Source organism: Felis catus, chromosome C1, assembly GCF_018350175.1.
Source record: "Felis catus isolate Fca126 chromosome C1, F.catus_Fca126_mat1.0, whole genome shotgun sequence".
Classification (NCBI taxonomy): domain Eukaryota; kingdom Metazoa; phylum Chordata; class Mammalia; order Carnivora; family Felidae; genus Felis; species Felis catus.
Window position 1 is genome coordinate 75914111 of NC_058375.1, and position 14362 is coordinate 75928472.

The window sequence follows — 14362 nt, forward strand, 5'->3', positions numbered from 1 at the left end:
AGGTAAGTTTTGCCTCAGTCTGTCTTCTAGGGAACCCACGACCAGTGGCTCACTGACCTCAAAATAACACTCTGGACCCATTAATTTGGTTGCTTTGCTCCTAGGTCATCCTGGGCAGGTTTATATTCACCTCTGCCCATCCTACTCTAAAACCCCAAAGGAAGGGCATTCTTTATTTCTGCACTGGAGAAATTCAGATCTACAGATCTCTAGAAAACATTTAGTCAGAAGGAGAACCATCCATCACAGCACTATTAACGAGGGGGGTTGGGGGGAGGCAGAAATAATCCAAGCTTCCAAAAAACAGTGATTTTTTTGAAATGGTACCTTTATAGAATAAAACACTAGATAGACATTAAAAATTATGTTACAGGCATGTTTATTGCCACATTAACATTCATGATGTGTTAATCGAAAAAAATCAAAGTACAGTATGATCTCACTTTTGCAAGAAATAAAAATACATATATCTGTGATTTTAAAAATTGGGGGAAGTTACATGCCAAATACAAACAGAATATGTCATTTGGTAGTAGGATTATGAATGAGTTCTCCTTAAGTCCTTATATGTATCAGTATTTTTAATTTTTTTCCTCTAAGAAATACATATTAATTGTGTTTTTTGGTTTTTGGTTTTTGTTTTTTTTTTTAGTTAAAAGGAAAAATGTATCCTGGGCCTGCTGCTCAAACATGCACTCTGCCAGCAACATGCTGTAACTTTAGAAGGAAAATGAGATGAAGACTCCAGAGAGACTCTGGAAGGCTAATAATAACAGTTAAGTTTTTATAGTATTTTATTTTGGGGTGAAAATTCTCAAGAGGATATGACTTGAAATTGTTCCAATGATACACATGTGTTCAAGTATAAAGGTCCTATGTCTCTAGCTCTAACAAGAGAAAGGATCCATATTGCCATTGTAACTATCTTTTGTGAGGAAGCTCATAAAGAACACCCATGTATTTCATTATTATAGTTAATCATTGTACTATTCTTTAAAACATGGGCTACTCCTTGAATACTTTTTTTGTGTGTGTGTTTTAATTCTTGAGAATTTTAAAGAATAACCCATTGCATTTGCACAGGTTGGGGCAAATTGTGGGCAGTCCATATGGTCCACTAAGGTTTGTCTGTTTCCCAGACACTATGCTGGGTCCTGGGGAATATGGAACTGAAGACGTGTATTCTTCCCTCGACGTGTTGGTAGGGGACGTGGACCAGTGAACTGACGTCTGTGGCTGATAATAGTGGGCATGCTGTGGCCGGAGTTCTGTGAGCCACAGAAGGGCATGCCATCCAGACTCGAGACATGAGTGGTCAGGAGACACTTCCCCAGAGCAGGTGACATCTGAGCTGTATGTTGAAGGATGTGTGGAAATTAGCCAAAGAAAAGGAGAAGGGCCTTCTAAGCATCAGCTCAGAGAAGTAGAAGGGAGCACACCCAGGGACTGGAAAAAGCGAAATCTGTTGATCAGTGCTATCTAGATGGAAAAGTTCCATACCTCTGCTGTCCAAAACAGGAGCCACAAGATAACATGTGGCTACTGAACAAGAGAACTGAATTTTAATTTTCTTTTTTTAATTTAAATAGCCGCATGTGGCTACTGTATTTTTTACATCACTTTATTGAGGCATGCTTTGATGTGATTTAATGTGGGGTCCTGGAGCAAATGGTCAAAAAAGAACTCTTGAGATATTTTCGGTACAAAAAAGGTGGTTTTTTTAAGGCACAGGGATAGGAACCAAGGGCAGAAATAGCTGCTAGTTTTCTGGTGGGGTAGAGACAAAGAAGTTCCCAAAAGATTTTCATGGGTTAGAGAGGCCTTACAGGATCCTGGAGACCTGGCTATCATCAAGCTAAGATTGCTTTTTGCCTTTAGAAAAGCATTAAGACAGTTGGGAGTTCCTGGAGGAATGTCCTACTCTGCCTGTCCCAAGTATTTGTCGATGGGCTGCAAGTTTTAAGGAAATTTAATTTTACTACGTTTCCTTTTGCCTTTGTTCTCCACATCATGATTAACATACCAAAAAATTGTACAGAATCAATACAACTTGATAAGTTTGGAGGTAAGTATATACCTGTGAAATCATCACCACCATCTATGCCCTAAACACCTCCATCGCCTCCAAGGGTTTGCTCCTGCCGTCTTATTTATTATTATTCTAGGTGTGTGATAAGAACACTTCACGGAAGATCTACTCTGGCTACAGTATTGAACAGCACAACAGCGGTGAGATCTGCTGCTAGATCTTTTTCGTCATTTTTTTCTGGTAAGTTTCATTTTCATTCTAAAGGTGAAAAGGAGCCACTGCAAAACTTCAAAACAGAGTCATGACATGAGTAGACTTAGAAGAAGAAAGATTTCTTGCAAATTTGGAAGCAAAGTAATTTGGCCAGTTTTTAGTATGTGTTCATTTTCCATGACCGTCGTAGAAAAGGTGACAGAAAGGAAGCATGTAAAACAAACATTGCCATAAAATTCAACTTTAGAAATGGCTTGACAGTGGAAAAGAACAAACAATTAGCTACCCACAGACCAATCAGTAAATGATAACCATCACAGTAGGAAATTGAGTACATGGTATGATGGACCATTCCCCAGAGCCCACAAACAAATGGCCAATTAAATGCCTAAAACAGTGCTCAACCTCACTGGTATTCAAAGACATTTCAATGAAAATGAGATTCCCATTTTCAACAACCAAATTAGTAAAGCTTTATTTTGAAGATGGTATGTTGTTGAAGATGTAGATAAAAGTCTTAAAAGTCTTTAAGAGAATAAATGTATGCATCCATTTTTCAGTCTTTTAGTAAAAGACGTGAAAATGGTTAAGCCCTGTCAGTGACCTATTCCATATCTGGGAATTTGCCATAAAGAAGTAATTAGGGATTCTTGAAAAGATTTATGCACAAGGCTGTCCATGTCTGTGTTATATACAACAGTGAACAAAAAAATGACAACAACCTAACTGGAATTCCTAATAGATTTATTAAATAAATTATAACACATCTATACAACTGAGAACCAAATAGACATTAAATGTCCTATTCCATATGAATACTTAACTGCATGGGCAAAATGTGTGTGATATATTTTTTAGTGGCCCCCCCCAAAAAAAGCATCCCTATTAGAATGTAAGCTTTCAGTTGAATATTAAAAAAATCATATGCATTAAAAAAATACTTGAAGGATGTTCACCAAAATATTATGAAATTGATCACTTAGTAGTGTGATTATAGGTGATCTTTATTCTCTTCTTTGTTTCTCTGTATTTTATAATTTTCTACAGTGAAAATCTGTGACATTTAAAAAAGAAAAGGATTGGGGCGCCTGGGTGGCGCAGTCGGTTAAGCGTCCGACTTCAGCCAGGTCATGATCTCGCGGTCCGTGAGTTCGAGCCCCGCGTCGGGCTCTGGGCTGATGGCTCAGAGCCTGGAGCCTGTTTCCGATTCTGTGTCTCCCTCTCTCTCTGCCCCTCCCCCGTTCATGCTCTGTCTCTCTCTGTCCCAAAAATAAATAAACGTTGAAAAAAAAATTTTTTTAAAAGAAAAGGATTTTTTTCAGGTTGAGGTTCTTAATTATGTAGGTAGTGTTCAGTTATAACAGAAGTAATTTGAAGTATGTAACTGCCACACTTCTGTTCTATGAGATAAAAAAATTATAAAGCGGTGGTAAGCATTTGCGAGTCTAGACTTGTGGACAGCAGAGCTGTTAAAGAAGGCCAAGTGACTTTGGAGTCCTTTCCAGAAACTCTTCCCTGCTGCTGGGAGCAGTTGAAGTGCCTTAATTAATCAAGATAAAATGTTTCAACCAGAGATAATTATGTATATGAAGATGATTTTGCAGCCAGATATGTGGATGGTTTATATAAATAGAAGGGGGATTTTCCCCTCGTTAATTCTTCCTAGTATTTTAACCCTGATGTATCTAGAAAAGAAGAGAGGACAAGAGCAAGCAAAGCTTCCACCAGAGACTAAACAACCAGAAACTTTAGCTAATCAGAAATTCTTCTGCCTTTGACTTTTAAGAGAGAATGCAAACTCTCAAGAAAGTGACTGTAAATTGAGAATTTCTCATAACCAACTTTCAGGATATTTCTTAAGGCTTTGCCAATTCAGACTAGTCTCCAGACTTTCTACGTCAATATTTGTCATATCCGATGAAAATAATTCCTAATGGTGAATCTGAAATTCCAGAAAGATTTTTATTATCAACTAAAACAGATTAAATGATGTTCTGTATACTCTGTATATACGACTTCCTACACAGAAGGAAGGGAAGAAAGGAAGGAAGGGAGAAAGAAGGGAGGGAGGGAGGGAAGGAAGTGAGGGAGGGAGGGAAGGAGAGAAGGAGAGAGGGAGAGAGGGAGAGAGGGAGGGTGACTACATATACAGACTAGGAAGAGTGGACTCCATCCAAGCTTCACATGTCGGCATCAGCGATGTGGCTTCCAAGGGCATGGTACATCTCTGTGTAGTCTGGACAAATGTCTAGTATCCTACTCTGCCTGATAATTCCCTGGAGGGGTGAGAGTCCTGCCCCCTTACATCCTCCCTTCTCCTCTCGCTGGTCTTGGAGGCTCATAGATTTCTCCCATAGAGAGCACAGCCTCCATCAGTAAGGGTCAGGGGTGAACTTCATCACTCAGGCCAGGTGGAAGGTCCAGAAATGGCAGGGTGACCTGGTGGTTCCGTCCTTGGGAAGGGGATTGGGGTTTGCTGTTTGTGTATTTAAGCCGTATCATAGGTACCACACTTTTCCTTATTGTCTGTGTATGTATTAACTTTTTTTGTTTAGGATATTTCCCCATGCCAAGGTTTGTTTACATTTTTTTTTTCAATGTTGAAATGATTCAGGTGATTTTTCTTCCAAAAAAAAGCCATTTCCTGGCTGTGCGATTCCTCCCCCGCTGCCAGTCACTTCTCATACCTTAGTGTCGCAGCAGGAACCTTCCTCTGCTCCTGAATCTCCCAGCTCTTCTGGGATTAGCTGATGAACTGTCTAGGCAATTCTGCTCACACATTTCACTTCTAGTTGTGTTTAGTGACAGGAATGATTTCTGTTTTGACATTTGGAAACTTCATTAATTAGCAATGACTTCTTCATCTCCTCTGGTTCTGGCAGATACTTAGAGGGAAAAGAAGAAAAAGCCATCTTCTATTTTCAAAGTGACTTGGGTGGATATTGGGGTTTGGGCCTAGAAGTGGAGGTAGAGGTTAGTCAATGACAGAAATGGCAACTATGAGTCTCGGCAGATTATTCTCACAGAGTTACTATTATGTGACCCAGCCTGCGTGGGGCGGGACCGGGGATTTTTTGGGTCTCAGTATGAGAGGGAAAACAAGGACAGACCTACTTACATTATTTTTAAGTGTATTTTAAACATCTACATTTAATAGATGCTAGGACACAGGCAGTGCAAAATGAATGAGCAATTTCACATTTTTGAGAACTCAATTTAGTAAATCTAATCCTGCCTCAGGGGGCAGCAGGACTCATAAGTACCCCCTGCCGGTTTTCCTGTGGTTATAAATAGATACATTGGAGAATTCAAATGTACGGTGTATAGTATTAATTTAAACTCCACGGAAGCCAGAACTTGTCGGTATCCCCAAGGCCTAGAGCTTAGCACATAGATGATGTTCAATAAATATTTGTTGAATGAGATGAGCAAATGAATGTGGATAATTTATGTGATCACTCCTACCTTAAATTGTTTCCTCTGCACTAGTTGATCACCTGTGACATTGTTTCCAAATCATGCCTCTGATCTCTGCCTTTGCCTGAGGAAATGACTAGTAGCTCCTCTTGGATGAATAACTCAGCTCTTACAACTACCTGAAAGGTTTTTTTTCTTTTTAATGTTTATTTTTGAGAGAGACGGAGACAGAATCCGAGTGGGTTAGGGGCAGAGAGAGAGGAAGACACAGAATCCAAAGCAGGCTCCAGGCTTCGAGCTGTCAGCACCAAGCCCGACACGGGGCTTGAACTCACAAGCTGTGAGATCATGACCTGAGCTGAAGTCGGACACTCAACCGACTGAGCCACCCAGGCGCCCCTGAAAGTAGTCCTTTTAAGCAAGCCTGCATCCTGATGGACCACCCAGCTTCTTCACTGTGCCTTCTGTCTGTACGTGGAGGCTGGTGCGGTTCTGTGGGCTTCTGTGAGTCCACTCCCCGCTGGGGCATCTCCTATCGGCAAAATGAGGGTAAGGGATTTGGTGGGGGAGAGGGGCAGATTCCTTTCTGAAGGTGAGGAGAGCCCTGACCCTAGGGCCAATTTATCTACTTAAATAGAGGCCCACAAAAATATTTTAATCTTAATTTCTTTTAAAGTTCTAAGGAAAACTAATATCATAATGCTTATATAATAATGGTTCTAGCCTGGATTATATTCATCTTTATACCGACACAGTTATAAATTATAATTTTTAGGGGCACCTGGGTGGTTCAGTCGGTTAAGCATCCAACTTTGGCTCAGGTCATGATCTCACAGTTTGTGGGTTCAAGACCCACATGGGGCTCTGTGCTGACAGCTCAGAGCCTGGAGCCTGCTTCAGATTCTGTGTCTCCCTCTCTCTGTGCCCTCCCCTGCTCACTCTCTCTCTCTCAAATATAAATATTTTAAAAATATATAATATAATATAATATAATATAATATAATATAATATAATATAATAATATAATATAATATAATATAATATATATAATTTTTAATTCTTTCTTTAATGAAGGAAAGTGCCCATGGTGGAAAAAAGGGAGCAGGGCCCACGAAAGTCCTAGCGTGGCCCTGGGTGTCCTGAGCAGAGCAGCAGCATTAGCCAAGCTTTGTGCTGCCCAGGAGGGTGTCCTCCCCTCAGACTCTTTCCCAGAGATAAGCAAGCTCTTCATGGAGGAAGGCAAACCACCACATGGAGGCTAGGACGCTCTGTAACTTCCCCAGCCTCTAATTAGCTGTACCCTCTCCCCTCACTCCTGGACCCCAAGTAAGGGACACGCAGCACGATCCCATTGTTTCTTCTCTCAAGTAAGGTAAAAACCCCAGTGTGACCTCCTCCCCTGACTCTCAAGTAAAGAAAGCTGGTCAATGACTTCAACTCCTTTTCCCTCAAAAGTCAAGCTCAAGCATGACCTCCCCTCAAATCCAGCAGGAGCAGGCATGATGTCACTCCCACCCTCATGCCTCTCTCCCACCCGCCTGGCGGATGACACATTTCCACCCCGACTGCTTCTCAGAAGCGGCTCTGCCCGAAGGTGTGGGTGTCTGGCTGGCCGCTGCTTCCTGCCAGCCGCAGGGCAAGCCCACCAGGCTGGAAGGCAGCTTGCAGTGTGTGACGTCACTGTGACTCAGCACTCTGTGGCAGATGAGAATTTATTCAAGGCTCAACATTAAATAAGGAGTTTTCGGGCAAGTCTGGAGGACAAGCTGAGCCAACTTAGGATGAGAAACTAAAAAGCAAAAGGGGAAATCCAGGGCTGAGAAATTCCTAGAAACGAAATCATAACCTTGGACAGGAGGAGAAGGTGACTTGAGCTACTAAGCAGGGATGACCTCAGACCTGCAGCGGCTCATGGGCCTGCAAGCACACAGGAACCCGACCACCTGTCTGTGTCCCCTGTGTGCCTTCTGACCTCCTCTGCAGGCTCTGGTACCTCCATCTATGAGGGACAGCGGCAAGACCCCAACAGACACGGCAGCCCAGGTATGCATGGGGGACTCAGCATCTGGGGAGTAATATGATTTGAATCTGCAGCCCAGATTTAATTCACAAGAAAGAAGCAAGACATGGAAGGAGTTAACCTTATAAATAAAAAGTCTGGTGGGATGTGGACAGTCAGGGAGGCTGTACATGTGTGGGGCAGGGGGTATATGGGAACTCTCTGTACTTTCTGCTCAGTTTAGCTGTGAACTTAAAACTGCTCTAAACAATCCAATAACTTCTAAAAATTGGCCAAGGGCACCTGGGTGGATTCTTCAGTTAAGCGTCTGACTTCGGCTCAAGTCGTGATCTCACGGTTCGTGGGTTCAAGCCCTGCATCAGGCTCTGTGCTGACAGCTCAGAGCCTGGAGCCTGCTTCAGCTTCTGTGTCTCCCTCTCTCTCTGCCCCTCCCTTGCTCACATTCTGTCTCTCTCTGTCTCTCAAAAATGAATAAATGTTAAAACAAAATTTTTAATTGGCTGAAATTTCTTTTTAAAACCTATTCTATGGCCACAGAACCCTGCCTAGCATCATGCAGAGGTTGATCCTAGCTCAAGAAGAAGACTGGGCAGAGAAAAACAAATATCACATGACTTCACTCCTATGAGGACTTTAAGAGACAAAACAGATGAACACAAGGGAAGGGAAACAAAAATAATATAAAAACAGGGAAGGGACAAACCATAAGAGACTCTTAAATATGGAGAACAAACAGAAGGTTGCTGGAGGGGCTATGGGAGCGGGGATGGGGTAAATGGGTAAGGGGAATTAAGGAATCTACTCCTGAAATCATTGTTGCACTAAATGCTAACTAATTTGGATGTAAATTAAAAAAAAAAAAAAAAAAAAAAAAAGAGGGAGAGTGGGTAAGCAGGCCGGCTAAGCCATCGTGATGAGAGGAGCCATAGGAAATGTAACCTTTTCTCTATCTCATGCCTTTGGCTGATCCCTCATGTTACAATTCCTTAACTGTGTACAACTGCTTTGCATTCTACAGCTAGGAAGAAGGCCACAGCAAATACTTCTGGGAGACTCCACCATATGAATAGCTAATAGATCAATTTTTGCAAGATAGTTTTTATATCCTAAGCCTCAGTTTCTTCACCTGTAAAATGAAGATAACAATATTACGTGACCCAAGAGATGTCCTATGGATCGGTCTTCAGGAAATCTTCATCTAGAAGAGTCACGCCCTCCCTTCCTGGGCCCTCACCAGTACAACCTAAAGCCCTTCCTCATTTTACTTTTCTACAAGGCATTTCCCACCTTCTCCATATCATACATTTTACCTTTAAATTTCTCATTATCTTTTTATGACATGAGCCGAAGTAGGACGCTTAACCAACTGAGCCACCCAGGCACCCCCTCATATTTCCTTTTAAGCATCAAGTGAAACGCTGGAAGTTTTTAATGCCTGTATAGTTACATAATGCCTATAGAAGTACAGTTGGCCCACACCAGATTCTGCTCTAAGAGTCAAGAAGGGGTGCACCAGCTGGCTAACATTATTTTAAAGACTCTCTGGTGTAGACACAATGAACCATCCTTATACAGTGGCCCTTCGATTTATTTAACTCCTTATTGGTTCTGCACTGACAGCTTGGAGCCTGGAGCCTGCTTCGGATTCTGTGTCTTCCTCTCTGTCCCTCCTCTGCTCATGCTCTATGTCTCTGTCTCTCTCTCTCTCTCTCTCAAAATAAATAACATTTTAAAAAAGAAAATATGAAGAATTGTCCAAAAACCAACTCCAGTTAGCCACCCCACAACACCATTACCAGGAGGGTACCAGGCTATGAGGATCAAAACAGAAGCTCAGAGGGGCATCAGAGCAAAAGTTTGGAAGAACTAAAGCAGGCAGAACTGAGCTGCAACAGGCAGCAGGAAAGAATCATCTTAAGTAGATATTAAGTAGATATCAGGGCATCCTGATAAGGCATGTTCCCCTTATACAAGCTCATGGAGTATGTAAAGCCAAAATCAATCAACAATCTGCCTTCCATCTTGATGGGAAGTTGGTTCTTTCAAAATACACTTGCATTGGGGCAACTGACTCTCTCTCTTTCAAAAATAAATAAACATTAAAAAAAATTAAAACAAAACAAAATGCACTTGCATTGCCTCAGTTCCTATAACACACACACACACACACACACACCAAATCCCTCTATAGCAAGCTCAGTTTTTTTTTCTTTTTCTTTTTTAATGTTTATTTCTTTTTGAGAGAGAGAGAGACAGAGTGTGAGCAGGCGAGGGGTAGAGAGAGAGGGAGACACAGAATCCGAAGCAGGCTCCAGGCTCCTAGCTGTCAGCACAGAACCTGATGCAGGGCTCAAACTCAGGAAACATGAGATCATGACCTGAGCCAAAGTCTGACACTTAACTGACAGAGCCACCCAGGCGTCCCTCAAGCTCAGTATTCTTGTTGAAATGCTCTGCTGACCCTCAAAAGGGAAAGCAGAAATTCTTCAAAGTCATGATGAAGGTCCCGTTGTCTTGATGCCTTGAAATGACCAGTGTGCAAGTATTTGGTTTCTTCGTCTCAGCTCCTTCCCTCACATGGAGGTCCACCCAAGCTCCAGACAGGGAGGACAGGAGCTGAACTAGATGTGGGAAGTCTGCGAAGTCCAGCAGACTGTCCTGGCTTGGCTCTCCCAAAGGAAAAAAAGAAAAGTCGTGTGAGCTGTAGGCAACTGATTCAACTATACGTCCAGTGCCTTCATGCAAACCATAAAAGTTGCCTCCTCCAGGCCTATGCATTGGAAAACTTTTCATTCCTCAAGGCTGAAGCGTCCCTGACCCTGGTGAGAGAAGCAGGGCTTATTTCAGCCATTTCCTTCCCCTCTCATTGTTTGGACCTCTCTGCGCAGGACAGAAACTGCCTAACTGCCCCTGGGGGGGGGGGGGGGTGGCTGTGTGAGAGGGGGTATTGCAGGGCTAGAGGTACACGAAGAGCAAAATGCCTGACTCCTACTGCATACGCCCCCACAGATGAGACCCTTTTCCTTTGCAGCTGGAGTTTAGTCTGTTTTTGGATCTGTTCTAGGAGATGCTAACCTCCTAGTCTTTCTCATGCATGTTGCCCTCTAACCACTAGCCAGCCCTGCTCTAGGCCTGTGGTATCAATACTCAGACTAGGTGGAACTAGGAAAAATGTCTTTCATGGGTTTAAAGATTGAACAAGTAACTTAAAAGTCCATTTGGAAAGGGACAACATGGTGTTATGGAAAGGCCACAGGATATGGAATCCGGTGACCTGGAATGGTGGCTTGATAGGTGTCAACTTGGAGAAGCCGAACTAAATTTCCCAGAATTCCCTTCCCTGCATGGTTCCCATTAGACTGCCCACAAGAGATGATCTTGTGTGAGATTTGAAGGGAAGCAGTGAGCAATATTTCATATTTCGCACATGTTGCCACTATTCTGTGGCTCACCTCACTTGTTCCCCCAAATAAGTGTCTTTTATTGCTGGTCTTGCCTTCCCAGAGATCTCCACTGTGAGAGCAGTTGCTGGTGCTGACCTACCTCTCCCACCCCATTCCAAACTTCCTACATTGCATTTGTCTCTGACGAAATAAACCATCCCTGATCCTGTTAACTGACCTGCCCCTTGCAGGTGAGATAGCATTTTCTCAAGGACTTTGAGAGATAGGACTTTCACACAAAGAAAGGATGTGAGTAGAGCTTATAAACACTCAACCAGCTGGTGGAGGAGGTATTTTGGGGTGGTTTCCTCCAAATTACACAGTGACTGGCACCATATACTCTATTTGGATTGACAATAAAGGTGATTACTTATGACCTTACTAGCAGAGAATATAACTACCTCAAGCCCTCCACTGTTTAAATTCTTTTCCAGCTTTGGGGGCTTGTTGGAATATGGACTATTCAGACAAAGACGACTTTTACCACTCTTTCAGCTGTCTGCACCCTCCCCTCCCAATGCATACACCCTTCATCTGCCCACTTTCTCCCTTTCATCCTGCCATGTTATAACCCTGGCTTCCATCTATCTTGTCAAAAGTGAACAAAGGGGTATGAGCTATCCTAGGACAGCTTGACACAGAAAAGATGTCCTATCGAAATCCCAGAATGTCACGATGAACTAGTTTAGAAACAGTATGATACACTGCATTGCTTTGCCAAAGGCAGTCTCTGGGGAAAAAGTATTGACCATTTGACTCATTCACTGACAATGTGGGACAATTAAATGGGGGAAGAAAAACAGAGAAAAAAGAAAGGAATGAATAAATGGTTTCCTTTCTGCCCATAGGTATCTGATTCAGAGCACTCATGAATCTTGGACTACATTCAGCTATAATCATGGGTGATTCTCCAAGCGAAGGGGCTAAACACTGGCAAACGAAAAGCAGATTTGTCCACTGCATTCCTACCCTAATGGATGCTGAGATAATGGATGCTCTACAATCACCCACAAATTTCCTGGTACTGCTGCTGTTACTGCAAAATGATGGCTCCTTCAAAGTATCATCTCTTGCCCCTGCCAGAGAAAGCCAGCCTTTAAAAGAAACTAAATCCAAGGTCACTCACTTCCACATAAAGAGAATATTTTGTCAGCTGCCAAAATTCATTTATCTAATGTACTCTTACCCAATAACTTAAGCCTGGTGTGCTGGGCAGAGTCCAACTTGGGTAATTCCATTCTCCCAACCAAATTCCCCCAAGGAGTTTGAACGAGAGAGGACATTATTCTTCACTTCTTCAACTCTCCTATTATTAATCAAAAGAATGCTTTTCATCCCCAAAGCATGATGGGGATATGAGGATAGAATTTTTAAAAAGGGATTATTCTTAAGAATTGAGTAATGAGAGATTCCATTATATAAACTTAGTAAAGTTCTTTGGAAGTAGAGCCTAGATCCATTTGTGAAACAAATAGTTATTAAAGTATATGCCAAGTACTGTTCTCAACACTGCAGATGGAGCAGGACACAGAAGTAGTTTCTGCTTTCAAGAGGTAGAAATTAGAATAAGTTGATGAGTTTGGAGAGAGGGCCAGAAATCAGACCAGTTAAGTACTGATATGGAGTTTGGATATTATTGTAGGCGCAGCTGGAGAGTATTGGTGGAGCAATATGATTGATCAGATTTTGAGGTCTTTTTAATAAGACCATCCCTTCATGGATATCTATGGGCCAGGGTCCTAGCCTTCTGCTACTTTCCACGGAATTGAATCATTTCAGGATCAACACAACTGTGGCTGTAATTTCCTCCCCACAAGCCTTCAAACAGCATTGAATCTTGGTTAGCTCAGAGCGCCAAGGAGGCCAAAGCCATGGTTTGGCCATACGGCCATCAGCATGGCACTGCTCCATGACAAACCGTACCCCTTCTTCCTCTGTAGCTGGCTGTACTTCATAGGCTCCCTTTGGTCTCACAGGACACCAGACAAGAAGGTAAATGAGGAAGAATTAGTTCATCTCCACTGCTCCAAGAGCTGCCTATGACCTGCTGAAGGTAGTTCGGTGGCAATATCAAAGAGCGGAAGCATCTCTACATATACGTGACCTATTGAATGATGGTGTTCTTGGAAAGAGCATTACCACTGACAAAGAACCACTGAAAACTTTCTATTTATTGCCCATCCTGTGAGCAGTGACAAATATAAATAAGAAAATCATAACATCTGAAAATAAAAGGGGACATTAGTGGTCATGAAGTCCAACCTCTCTCCTAATGTAAGATTCTTCTATGCAGACCTGACAAGGAGTCTTCCAGTGTTCTATACCCTTCCTATATCAGATGGGGTCAGATGAATAGCAATTTAATTGCGTGTTGTTTTGTTGGTGAGGAAAGATCATTAACTGTGGTACCTTTTGCCCAAAGTTGTGGTCTGAAGGGTCAAAGGACAGATAGAGAAAGTTACATCTGAATGAGAAGTTAAGGTTAAGACCTGGAAAAAGAGGACCAAATAAGTTTTCCAGTCTCAAGTGCAAGAGGGAGAATAAAGAATATGGAACCAAACAAGAAGATACCCAGGATGCTGATGAATGAGAAATGTGGAGCAGGTGGATTAGAGGTGAGTAACTCTGGAGAAAGTCCTATGGGTGTGTACAAGTTTTCATGATGGAATTGTTAACATAATTCTCACACAAATTTGTATGATTGTGCCAAGTACTCTGGCAGGAGCTAGAAGACAACTTATATCCGTCTTCCCCTAAATGGTCACTGCCTCACATGGAAGCCCATTGCATCATTAGGAAATATCAGTGACCAGAATATTCTCTGTATTGAGGCACTGGGTGGCTCAGTCTGTTGAGCATCTGATTCTTGGTTTCAGCTCAGGTCATGATCTCGTGGTTCGTGAGTTTGAGCACCACATAGGGCTCTGTGCTAACAGCCAGAAGTCTGCTTGGGATTTTGTGTACGTCTCTCTCTGCCCCTCCCCTGCTCATGCTCTATCTCTCTCTCAAAAATAAGTCAATAAACATTTAAAAAAAAGAACAACAAAGAATATTCTCTGTATCCTTTTCCCTCTGGCCATAAGTCTGTTCTTCAATGACATACAGAGCAAATCTAATTCCTTCCCCTCATGACAACCATTCCAATGTAACATGGCAGAAGAGGGGAGGGGCAGGGGGAAAGGGGAGGGAGAGAGAATCTTAAGCAGGCTTCATGTTTAGTGTGGAACCGGACGTGGGGCT

The 14362-nt window shown here is 42.4% G+C and overlaps 1 long non-coding RNA gene across 1 annotated transcript in view; it reads left to right on the forward strand.

Moving 5' to 3' along the window:
• The first annotated feature begins 218 nt into the window (after positions 1-218).
• LOC102901954 overlaps positions 219-14362 on the forward strand; it is a 43346-nt gene continuing 29202 nt past the window's right edge. The window contains exons 1-2 of the long non-coding RNA XR_006584525.1: positions 219-2269; positions 11971-13737. This is a non-coding gene — a long non-coding RNA (uncharacterized LOC102901954). The remainder of the gene's footprint in view (positions 2270-11970; positions 13738-14362) is intronic.